The sequence below is a fragment of the Furipterus horrens genome, unplaced genomic scaffold (assembly GCF_987537825.1).
Source record: "Furipterus horrens unplaced genomic scaffold, mFurHor1.1.pri manual_scaffold_4, whole genome shotgun sequence".
Taxonomy (NCBI): domain Eukaryota; kingdom Metazoa; phylum Chordata; class Mammalia; order Chiroptera; family Furipteridae; genus Furipterus; species Furipterus horrens.
The window spans coordinates 164,201,333-164,214,770 of record NW_028327174.1 but is presented as its reverse complement, the minus strand read 5'-3'; positions in this window follow the sequence as shown (position 1 = coordinate 164,214,770).

Below are 13,438 nucleotides of genomic sequence, written 5' to 3'. Positions count from 1 at the left end.
TTGATATAAATTAGATCATACATTATATGATCTCTTGTCTCTGGCTTCTCTCACTAAGAATAATGTTTTTCTTCCAGTTCAACAATATTGTGGCATGTATCAGTATTTCATTCCTTTTTATCGCAAATAGTAATGTATTGTGTAGATGTATCTCATTTTATTTATCCACTCACCAGTCAATGAACATTTGAGTTGCTCCCACTTTTTAGCTATTATGAACAATGCTGCTATGAACATCCACATACAAGTCTTTTTGTAGATATAAATTTTTATTTCTCTTGGGTAGATACCCAGGAACACATTGTTGAGGTGACGTGAAATATCTGTGTTTGACATTTTAAGAAACTGCCAAAGTAGTATTTTCCAAAATGGCTGCACCATTTCACATTCTGAGCAGCAATCTATGAGAGTTCAAATTTCACTAATTCCCCACCATGATTGTTATTGCCAGACATTTTTATTATAGTCACTCTCTCCCATACGAAGTGGTATCCATTGTGGGGTGAAAATTTCTAAGATTCTCAGGTAAATACTTTTAGATATTACTGATCTAAATCAAGAAGGAAAATTTTCACATTTTAATGAAAAAACATCTCTCTTATAGGCACTTAGAGACTTAAAGTGGAATTTTACAAATTTGGGGGGTTAATTCTAATTCTCTTCATAAATAGGTCCAATTATCTCAAAGATTTATGCTTAAGAATAAACTAGGATCTTATTTCTGGTATTATTGGGACATGTTAAATAAATAACCTTTATCCATCACTGAAAACACATCTCATATATATGGGAGATGTTGCAATATCTCCTACGATTTCCTACTCAAGACACCTGTGACCTCTTGTGTTATTTTCTCATATCTTATAAAACTCTGATGGTAGGCATATTTCCATTCCTGAAAATCAGTGGTCACACAGAAAATATTTGAGCAAGCTGAAGAAATGCTATAAGGCAATACTCAAAGGAAGGACTCCACATAACAAATCATTCTATGTGTCTTTTCAGTTTAGGAAGACTACTTGTCCCCATTTGCTGGGTCTGCAGAGCTACCCACAGTGAGAGGCATACAGTGCTAAAACTGAGAGTCCCAGACACACTGAAAGTCTCCATTTTGTTCAACCTACTAGTCATCAAACATGAAGCTCTGTGGGGAAGGCAGATAAGAAATTTGGTCGAAAAGTCAACCTATCTGGGATTCAGGATATCAGAGATTTTGTTTTGTGTTTTCACTCTCCCAGTAATTGGCTATGACTTGAGTAGTGGCTTGGTCCCTCTGACCCTGAAGAATATGAAATAGGCTATCTCAAAGATCTTTTCTAGCTCTGACAAGTTATAATTCTTTAGATGTATATGATTATAAATATAACTGTTTCTTTTGTTGATCCATAATCCCCAACCAGTAGAGTCAGGGAAAGAGATAATTAGGTATAAAAATATGACATTTGAATTCAGACTTTTGCCACTCCTGACACTTTAAGGATATTAATTAATTGTCTGCTGTGCCCCGTGTTTATTTCTACCTCTTAAACTCTATAAGAGTGTGTGGTATTATGCTATTCATGTAATGTTAAATATAAATATTTTTCTGGTTCTGGGATTCTTTAAAGAACTCAAATTCTAATCCTAAGAGGCTAAAGTTTTTCTCATGGAACTCTGGTTCTAATTTCAGAAATTAGCACAGTATTTTGTCACAGTACCTGGTACATTGTAGAAGCCTAATAAACATTTGTTTAATTCAAATGAATAAGTGATTCTTTGACATTCTTTTAAAATTCTTATGCCCTGAATAGCTGGACAAGTTTTTTTTTTTGTCTACTTTCCACTATTTTCATTTTTAAAAAGCTTATGATAACAATAATTGACACTGGGGTTATAAGCATTAAATGGAAAATGTGTATAAAAATAATTTGTATGCAATAACACAATATATAAATGTAACCCATTAAAATGCTCTATTAAAGAAAGAGAAAGAGACTGAATTTATATACACTAGGTCTATGTAGTCATTCAAGACTCAATAATTTATATGGGCATTCAGTGGAGTTCTGAATTTCCATTCTGAGAACCATAGCAGTTTTTAAGGTTTATTACAATCTCATTGTTTAGATGAATATATGTGCAAAAATACAATTAAAAAATAAAATGCTAATATAGCTTAATTGCATCTAAATCCAGATGTGTAAGTTATGAGATGTAATTAATTCAAAACAACAATAACCCCAGGTTAAAAAGAAGAAGAAGAAGCAAAGGCACACACACGTACCCACCCCATCACCACTCTCACTGCAGCAAGTACGTACTTGCTCAGAGAGGAATTTGATCCAAACTTGAAAACCACCTGAGAGGACTGGTTCCTCACTTTTTAAGGCAAATGGCATTTTTTTGTTATGAACCCAGGATTTCTCAGCCTCTGCACTACTGACATTTCAGCTGGATAATTCTTTGTGGTAGGGCTATTGCCAGTGCATCTCAGGATGTTGAACACCATGTGTGGCCTCTACCCCAACTAGATGCCAGAAACAATCACCCCCTAAACCTCCCATCTCTCCCTACATTGTGACAAAAGATTACCAGATATTGCCAAATGTCCCTCCAGGGAAGGGGGCAAACTATCCTGAAGTATATGAACTAGCTGGGAGAAATATAACAAATAACACATTGGAATACTTATATAAAAATTATATTGTGGCATTCTATAATAGTGTACACATTTACTGACAATTATTACTCATCCTAAAATAATGTCATTTTTGCCCTTAAACAAAATTGAAACTTTCTGACCATCACACTGCTTTCCCTTGAAAATAATATTGTTTCCTTGACCCTTGTTCTCTCTTGTAGTTCAGATGCAGCTTTGTTTACCAAAGTCACATTTGGGAAAGCATCCATCTGTAACAAGCAGTCAGGCCTTTTTGATAATGGTTGCTATTTCAAAAGGTTTTGCCCATCAAATTTTAGAAACTTCTCTGATACTGAAATCCCCCATCATTGTGTGTTAGTTTCATTCATTCTAATAAATTTTCTGCTAACAAAGTAACACTATTCTCTGCAATAAGTAAAAGATATCTTTTTAAATTATCAGTGTGTGTGATTAAATATTTCATGAGAAACTGAGGCAAGGTAGTTTCAAGAGCTTCTCCAAAGCTATGAGAATTAGTGGAAGCAAACATTTCCTTAAACATTGAAGAGCTGTGGCTTTTTCTCCTGCAAGAAAGCCCTTCATTCCAATGCAAAATTGGTTGCTGATCATTTTTCAGAAGAAACTCAATAAAATTATTAGGGAAAAATTATTAAATATAAGTACTATCTAAAGTATTACACAGCTTCATCTTCACCTCCCCAACTACATACTAGACAACTTCTCTCAAAAATCCTAAGAGTCTAAAATTCAACCTAGTCAAAAACGAAGTAATCATCTGTTCCCCATGGCCCCCAAAACTTGATTCTTTTCTGATTTACTTATCTCATTGAATGCTTCCCTTCTTTCTTTGTACCCAAACTAGCAACCTCAGAATTGTACAGACCATAAACTGCTCATAAACATCTTTGTTTTTTCCACTGTATTGGCATGAACTTAGGGCCTCATATTTAGTTTTTGTAATGTTGGGAAAAAAATTATGAGCTGAGTTATATCCCCCCCAAATTCATACATTGAAGTCATGAACCCCAGTACCTTAGAATGTGACTGCACTTGGAGATAGGTACTTCAAAGGGATAATTAAGTTAAAATGAGGCCTTTGGGAATGGTCCTTATTCAATATGACTGGTGTCCTTATAAAAGGAGGAGATAAGGACACACAAAGGGCCACACAAAGAAACGCCAGGAATGTACACACAGAGGAAAGGCCAGGTGAAAACACTAAGAATAAATGGTCATCTGCAAAACGTGGTCCTCAAGCGGAGAGATCTCAGAGGCAACCAAACCTACCAACACCTTCACCTTGGACTTGTAGCCTCCAAAATTGTGAGAAATAAGTTTGTGTTGCTTAAGCCTCTCAATTTGGATATTGCAACTGAGACATGTATGCAATCCCACCATTCATCCATATCATGACCAATTTATAAGCTATAATACCTCCTCAGCATGGCACATCAGCTCCACCATCTGGACTTGGGAACATTTACCATTCTTCTCGAGGGATCAGCTCTGGTAACATCACGCTCTAACCACCTTCACCAGGCACTGGAGATGTTATGTGCTTCTATGATTCCATAGCTCAGTCTCTTGTTTTACTTTCTGCTGGTAATAACCTTTCCACAGTGTTTACTTGTTAAGTCCAACTTATGCCATTGTTCTAAGAAAAAATTTGAGAAAAAAACGTTCCTCAATATGGAAAATCATTCTCACTTTTTGCCTCATTGTACTTCATTTATCCCAATGCCAATGACACTTCATTGTACTTTGTTTCTACAGGATTATCTACACTGCTGAATAATGAGCTACTTAACATGGGGGGTGGGGCCTGTCTCATCTCTACATATGCTTGTGCTCATTTAATGTGTTATAAATAAATATAACAAATGAAAGAAGTCATGAGTAAATAAGTCTACTGCTTTGCACTATGTGAGGGGTATACATCTATAGAAAATTATTGTGACCCAAATCAGAAGGTCTTCACACTTGTGAAATACAAAAAAAGGGGGGGGGATTGCTAATGAGTGGGTTTAATTCACTGCTAGGATAAAGGGAATAACAAAGTTGGGAATGCGATCCCTTAGGTCTGATATACTCAGACATACTTTCATTCTTCGATCAAAATAAAATAAAAGCTTCAAGACATCAAGAGAAAGTGGCCAAACAAAATGGTTTTTATTAGCCCTTTGGTACATATCTCTGCCAAGGGAGAATTTCTTCTGACGCCCAAGCAAAGCTGGAAACCCAGGCTGACTTAACTTCCTTGACCCCGGGTGTGAACAACAAAGGGGCTGTATTTAGGGTGAGCTTGCTGGGCATAACTGGGTTATGCTGCCTCAAAGTGGAGAAAATATTCTAGATCTTCTTATTACTCCCCTGGGGCATGAAATGTAACATCCTGCCATAACATTATTACATCATTTGGGGCTCTGGCAAAAAGAAAATTCTTTGTAAAATGGAAATTTTCATGGAAATTTTATAATTTATATTCTTGAAAAGGAGCCTACACATTATAGTGAACTTACTTAATGCTTGGCTTATTATCTTCACATTCTTAAAAAAAAAAAAAAAGTAAAACTATTACTTGGTGAAGTTGAAAGGCCTCCTGGGCAAACAAGCCCTCTAGTTTGTTGGAGTTTCCCCTCCTATATTCGCAGTAAAGTCAGCTCCATAAGGTAGTGGTGGTTGTGAATTGATATAACACTGTGTGCTCCAGTTCCTCATTCCTATCTTTCTTGCCACCACTGGTAGCTTTACAGAGGCATGAAACTCAGAGTGAGGATACTATCCAGGACCAAGAGTCACTTAAATGACTGAGCATTATTCTCAAAACCAGAGCAGACAAAATCTGAAGGATACATACTTTAGATGGGCAAGAGCTAGGCTTTACTGAGAAAAAAGGGAAGTTGTGGCTCATTAGAATTTCTAAAAATAAATTTAAGTATCAATCACCAAGCTTAGAAGATTGAACATAGAGTTGTTAAAACACACACACACACACACACACACACGTACACAGCAGAGAAAAATGCACCATCAGTGAGGCAATTTACATGTCCCCACACCAGAAGGAAATAAGTTTTCAACCAACAGGCAAGGAAGAACACTGAGGGAGAGACTGGGATAAAGAGGCTGGTGCTTGTCTTAGAGGTCTCCACCAACTCTATACCCAAACTCTTCTAGGACACATATAGGATGGCGGAGTGAGGGAGACATCCAGTGTGGGGTTGGAGGGAATCCCAGAGCAGTGGAGTTAGTGCTGTGCTTCCAAGAGTTCACTCGGAAAAATGTTGTGCCCCTGAGGAAATCCCTGAGATATGCATGGGGCTGGGGGCAACCTGATACACTGGGAAAGATGTGGTAATGGAAGAGGGAATTGCTTCAAGGGACAATTTCCTGGGTTTGAGCTCAAGATTTGGAGCTTGTGGGTCTTATAACTGGGGGCTACAGCAGAAACCATGGTCAGAGTCCAGACAAATCAGCCACCTGTCTTGAAAGCTATTGGGATCAAGACAGCCCAAGAAGCAACCAGACACTAGTCCGCCAATATCCCCTGGGAAAACTGGTCATGTCTTGGGAGAAAGGAAGCTGAAGTAGAGGAGCAAATTTTCCATTTAACTGAATATTTACATAAAAGATACAGGGTTTTAAGCCAAACCTACCTGAGTTTCCCTGAAAAGGAAAGATAAGTTTTCTAACAACAGTGTAGATGTTGACTTGAAAGCAAATATGGAATAATAAAGAAAATTGCCTTTTTGCATATCTGGGTTGGTACTGCAAAGTTAAATCAACTATAAAACAAAAATCTATTCCCATGTTGGCAGTGAGAGAAAACTTTTATGGGCTGAAGCAATTTTCCACAGACATGTCCTAATAGATGGTCTTCTAGGACTGACATATCCTCATGAAGGTCAACGCAAGAAAGCCTAACAGGCAGCCATTGTCCCCTTTTCCCCCAGGATCTGACTTCTTGATTCCACATAGACTTCAATTTTGCTTCTACTATCCCTCTACTCACAAACCCATCTATTGTTAGGGCTGAAAATAATCTGGGAACCTAACCAAAGTGCCATCATTGTGCTCCGTGCTCTGAACACTGAGACAAATAAGAAGACAGCCAGGTCCCCAAGAGCCTCAGAAAGTCTTAGCAGCTGTATAACTACGCCAAGTGTGTGGTGAGAGTGAAGCCACTGGGTCATGCATTCACTGCTGGCAGAGTGTAAAGAGCAACCACGCTGGAGATCCATTTGGCAATATTGACTCAAGATGAACTTCTCCATACCCTATGACCCAGCAAGAGCACTCGTTGGTATACACCCAACACCAATACATGTCTGTTACTTCGAAAGATCCATACAAGAATGTTCAAAGCCACACTTCTTATAGGAATCAAAACAATAGCCTACCTGGCTGCTGTGGCTCGGTGGATTGAGCGTCGGCCTGCGAGCCAAGTGTCGCTGGTTCGATTCCCAGTCAGGGCACATGACTAGGTTGCACGTCAGGTCCCCAGTTGGGGGCGCGAGTGAGAGGCAACCACACAGCAATGTTTCTCTCCCTCTCTTTCTCCTTTCCCCTCTCTCTAAAAATAAAATAAATAAGCAAACAAATAAATAAATTATTTAAAAAAAAGAAAACAATAGCCTAAATACCCACCAAGAAAGGATGAATTGTATAATCACATAGTGAAAAAATATACAACATGCAAATGAATATATTAAAATAAAACAAATAATTATGGGTGAATCTTATAATGTTGAGTGTGGGATTCTGTTTTTAGTAAGTAGACAAAAAAAAATAATTATTCTTGGGAGGGAATAGAAGCTAGAAGTGGGCATGAGTGAGGCTTCTAGATTGTTATTTCTTGATCTTACGGCTTTATACTGGTGTGTGTTCACTGTATGAAAATTCAGTTTGTGAAGGGTCTAGTCAAGGAACATGTATAAATGACTCATGGACATGAACAACAAAAAAAAAATAAAAAGAAAAGAAAATTCAGTTTGTCATATATTTATTATAGGGATACTTTTCTGTTTATATTATACTTTTAAATACTTTACATGGTATTATACATTTCACTGTTATATTAATACTTACTATAGTCCAGCAAAAAAGTTTATAAAAATTAACCTTCCAAAAATCAAATATAAATTACAGAGGATATCAGATCTATTTCCATCAGTTATTAATGCAGAAACTGAGTTTGCTTTTTCCTGAGTTTGCCACAGCTTCCAGCTAAAACTGTCAAAGTTCTCCACAGCAGCCACATGAATATACAAAGGTTCTTGGAAGCAGAAGTAGATAGGAAATGTCAGAATACTCATATTGCACTTCCTACCATCCCTCTTACTGACTAAAAAAAAAAAAAAAAAAAAAAAAAAACTTAACCCCAAACTGAAATTTCTCCTTCCCATCTTAAATGCTTTAAAATTACATTCTTAAAAAGCATCATTTCAGAGGGAGACAGGCACAGCAGCAGGTGCTATTTCTAATTCCTTACGGCTACTGTCTGCAGAGAGTGCTGAGGGATAAAAGCAGTGATGAGAGCATTCTTTCCACAATTTCATATTCATGGAATTTGTTGTTACTTAACTTTTCACAAATCATTAGGCTGAAGTACCTCTCCATTTTTCCCCCAAATAGTGTCATTTGACCTGGTATCCAGCTTAATACAGCCTCTGCTTTTGAATAGATTTCCTCACAAGTGGCAATCTCTAATAGGGTCATGTCGAGAGGCAACCCGACTGCATGCTACCTATTGCACGTTAACGTGATGAAAGTAATTCAAATGGCATTCAATCAAAAAAATCTGAAAGTTTTATTGGTGAGGTTGGGGGCTTTCTCCTATTCATATGAGGCTTGCTGCAGCTTGACTTTGACATTTTCAACTAGGATTTCAAAGGATGGAATTTTTAAAACTGTGCATGTATTCAATGGTCCATATTGCTTTACAGCTGAAATAGTTGACTGTATTTTTAGAATATTAAAGTTCTTTTTTTTCTTCCAAATAACTATAATAGACCACTTCCCATTTAATCATCAACACGGAGACTCTCTAAATATGTGAGATAAATTACGTATTAAAATATGGAGATCAAAATGTGTGTCTTGGTAGGAGAAAACACTACCTATGGAATGCTATTAAAAATATAGACCTATAGTTCATTACTGCATACCCCCATCCTTTCAGGATAGTACTGCTGATGTTAAGAAATGAGGCTTAGAAAGAATTTGGGGGGCTCAGATAGGATGACCTGCCTTTTCCAACCTTTTAGCAGTTAAAAGGATTGTGAGTAGAGTTCTGGTTTAATAGGGAAATATGCTGAAATAAATAAACCATGATGCCTATGTTGTGGAGGGGAGGAGGTTGTAATGGCATATAGTTGCCTTCTCTGAGTAGATTTTTTTTAAAAAAGGGTCAACCAAGACCAGTGATCATTTTTCAAGAAATTCTTGACCCTGAGTAGTCATTCTGATCTAAGTGGAGTCAGATCATTAAGGCATTAGATTTAGTGTCTTTGTATCTTTACAACTCAAGTGACCAAACACAGAGCCAGGATTAGAATTCCTACTAGAATTTAGACAATAATCCAGATTTCTAATTGTCATGCTTCCACCATAAATTTCTTTAGGGAAGGAAAGAAGAAATGATTAGGACATTACCCCCTACCACCATTTGAACCTCTACTGCATTCCTACTATGGTTTGTATGGTCCCTTGATATTCTGCCAGTCTTTGACAGCTAAAAGGTGGCTCATCTCCACTTAGGACTCCATCTTTCAAGCATTCATGCTTACTTGTTTTACTAGTTCTTTTTATTATAAAAGAAATTATTATTATGGAATTGTTAAAAGTTGAGTAACTGGGGAGAGATTTTTCTCCATTTCCAACACCAGCAAAAACCATTTAGTATCACTTTTAGTAGTTTCCTTTCCATTCTTCTTTCATATACATATATAACCTTACAGTAATTATACAAGTTATAGAAAATTTTATTCAATAATTAAAAATATATTTGTGGGCATTTCTAGAGCACACAATAAACACTGAAATCTCATCAATGGTCTCTAAATGTTTTAGGCATGATATTGTAATATAGTGGAACTCTTCTTCTTTTTTTTTTATCCTCACCTGAGGACATGCTCATTGATTTAGGAGAGAGGGGCAGGGAGAGAAAAGGGAAGAGAAACATCAGTGTGAAAGAGAAACACTGATTGGTTGCCTCCTGTATCCGTTCTAACCAGGGACCAAACCCATAGCGCAGGCATGTGCTCCAACTGGGAATCAAACCCATGACCCTTCAGTTTACAGGACAACACTCCAACTAAGCCACACTGGTCAGGGCAAGAACCTTTATTCTTTAATGAACCTATAGTCATTGGATATTATTTTTTGGTATAAACCAGCGCCATGGACTTTTCCCCTCAGCTGAAATCCAGGAAGCAAGTAGCCACTAGAACAAAAAAACTCTAAAAAACAAAGCTAGTAGGTGCTAGGTAACCTTCCCCTGCTTGTTCCACCCAACTTTATCCTTTCCTCATTAGAAGGATAATGCTGGATCATGAAGTCACTTTTCCTTTTCAGGGGATTTATTCATTCCTGAATTTTTAGTATATATTGTTCTAGAATACCCTCTTTGCTGATACTGATTTCTTCCCTCTTCCTGACCTAACTTTGATTCTCCTACAAAGCCCAAAATTACACAAAAATAAAAGATGGTAAGGAGAAAGAGGATAAAGAAATTGCAGAAAGAATTGGTCAATATTGAGAGATTCCAACCTGAAATCCTTTGAGTCCTGGGAAAACCTTTTTGTATGTTCAAGAATAAAATTATACTCATTTATCTAACTAGGTCTTGTGTTAATGAAAAGGGAGTGTATATCCTCAAACAAATGGACTGAGCCAGCAGCTCATTTTATAGCTTGTTTTTAATTGAAAATTATTAGTGGTATCACTTGATTTACTTTTACTGTTCATAACCAACATCATGAAGAAGCTTAGATTTGAACAGTTAATGAAAATAATTAGAGAACAGCACAGGTTTTTTAAATTGCTTACACCCTATTAAGCAAGTAGTGATATTGTGAAATACTGGAATCTATCATTGCTGTTTGTTTAACAGACCATGCCTCCATTTTGTTTTACTGTTTATGCAGAACATTTTGACTCTCAGGGAGAAGAGATTTTCACAATGCTATTAAAAATGCTTTGTGAAGATAGATTATTTGGAGCTGCCAAACCAAAAGTTTGGCTTAGAGCATCAGTTAAGTATGCCTTAAAGAACTTAAAATAACTATTGCCATCACACCAAGCATGGCAATAGTCTCTGGGTGAAAATTCTTTAAAAAGATGGATTTTAAAATAATTGAGCCTTAGCTGTGTTTGCTCAAAGTCAAGCCATGAGTTTTTCAAAATAATATGTCATGAGTTAAATAACTCTAAGCCCAACTTTAATTTTAACATGTTCCTTATGCTCAGGATACTGTCTCCTCCGTACAAAAAGATTCCAAGTTCTAAGACATGCAGGACCCTCTGCTTGGTTGAAACAGTGGCCTTGTAATCAACACACACACCTATAATCACAGCATCATATAAAAGGAAAGATTACGATGCCTCCTGCAGGGAGGCCACCAGCCATTAATCCCTGCACATGAGTGTTTCCTTCCCTTCTAAGCACTCATAGTAATACTCAAACACATTGTGTGATAAATTTCATAATCCATTGTTTCTCAGATTACTTTTTCAAAGAATAGATCTATGTCTATAAATATTATTAATTTCACATATTTTTTCATAATGTCTGATTTGGTGTACAGACTATGTGAAAGCTCAAAGTCCTTAGAAATTTCTTCACATATTCATTTTTAAAGCCAGAAAGTAACCATCTTGACCAACACAATGAAATCCTAAGATCAATTGATTTTTTCCAGATCTCACAGGAAAACCATGACAGAACAGAGTTTGTCTCAAATTTCAGTTTTCTTCTGCCAAGCTTTCTGCCCCTAGCAGGGCCTACAGTACCAGTTCATGTTATTTAAGTGATGGGTTTCATTTCTCCCACATCCAGGCCAATAATATCCCCACCATCCACAACCCACTTGCATGCTGACAATATAAGTGAACTGACAGTATTATCTTCCTATTTTACACCCAGTATTTTTAAAATATTTTATCCCACTGAAACTTCAAAACAAATCTGTGAGTTAGAAACTATGGTCTCCATCTTCTAAGTGAACCAAGTGGGGCTAAAGTGTAAAAATTACTGGGCAAAAATTCAAATATTGATCTGTCTAATTCCCAAACCTGTGCTGCTTTACTGGGCTATAAAAATAGGTTTATCAGATTCCCTTTTCCAAAGAAGAGTTTGTAACACTTACAGAATTACTCATGGTGAACACCATGCCGCATGGAAATCCCCAAGCCAGCTGCCTTCACACTTGCTCTCATGGCCTCACACTTTAGGACACATTCATTCTCATGAAGAAGAAAAGGCCTCTGTAGATTGGTGTGGGGAATTTGAGGATGCAAATTACAGAACTTACCTTCTCCTTCTAAAAATTCTAACCAATTAATAAAAGGATAAATATATAACATATTTTAATATATCACATCATTTTTTATTATATTACATACCCTGCTGACTGATTATTCATCATCTACTTTTTTTCCATCTTTCTAAAAGAACCCAGTTTTGTTCAGTTACATGTCTCCTTTGCATAGCCTCAGGTGGAAAGTGGTCTCACCCACTCAAAGAATGGTTGCAAATGGTCTAAAATTTATTTTACCTTTTGCTAATGATCAGTTAAGGAACATCCATGAAACACAATTAAGGTCATTGAGATTTCCCTGTTAAAAGAAGTATTTCTAATTTATGAGCAAAGGCAGAAAAATTGGACAAACACAAATGATCTGCCCACTTCATTCTTCATCAGGACACTGATAAACAACATTGGAGACACTCAATATTCTTATCCAAACATGATTACAAGGAGGGACCCAAAAACAGAATTTATTTATTTAAAAATGTGTATTTATTCTTAAATCTTTTAACTTCAGACACCTTCAAAGTACTCTTCATTTGGTGCAATACACCTATCGAGACATTTTTTTTCCACTGCTCAAAACAGTTTTGAACTCATTGATTCTGATGTCTGCCATTTTTTTGTTTCACCTCTTCCACATTGTGAAAACATTTCCCTTTGAGGACTTTTTTCATCCAGGGAAACAAACAAAAAAAAAAGTTGCTAGGGGTGGAAGTAGGTGAATAAGGAGGGTGGGACACAGGAGTCATGCTGCTTTTAGTCAAAAACTGCTGAACACTCAGCACAGTGTGGGCAGATGTGCTCATAAATCACCCATCATGAAATGAGCAAATGCGCCGAGTCTTTTTAAAATATTCACTGAAACCGAATACAACCTCTCACAACAACACCAGGTGGTACACTGATACAGATGGGTTCCTAGAACACTTACCTAGAAAGGGAAGCCTGCACTGCAAGGGTCCTGCCCTCCAGGAGATAATTCTGGAATTATTGTTTTTTGGGGGGTCCCCCTTATACATGATATGAGAAAGAACGTGAGATGATTTGGTTATTTATCAGTTAGAATCAATCACTAAGTGCTTTTTTAAACCAAGACTTTTTTAAATTAATGACTATTTGACTGTTGCCTGCATGATGTTCTCTGGAGGAAAATTAGACTCCCCTGAAAAATTAAATTTCCTTCCTTCACAAATAATCAGCCTTCTATTGAAATCCATATGCTTCACATCAGCTGGCTTTATGGTCCTTCATTAAGGCTTCAGTT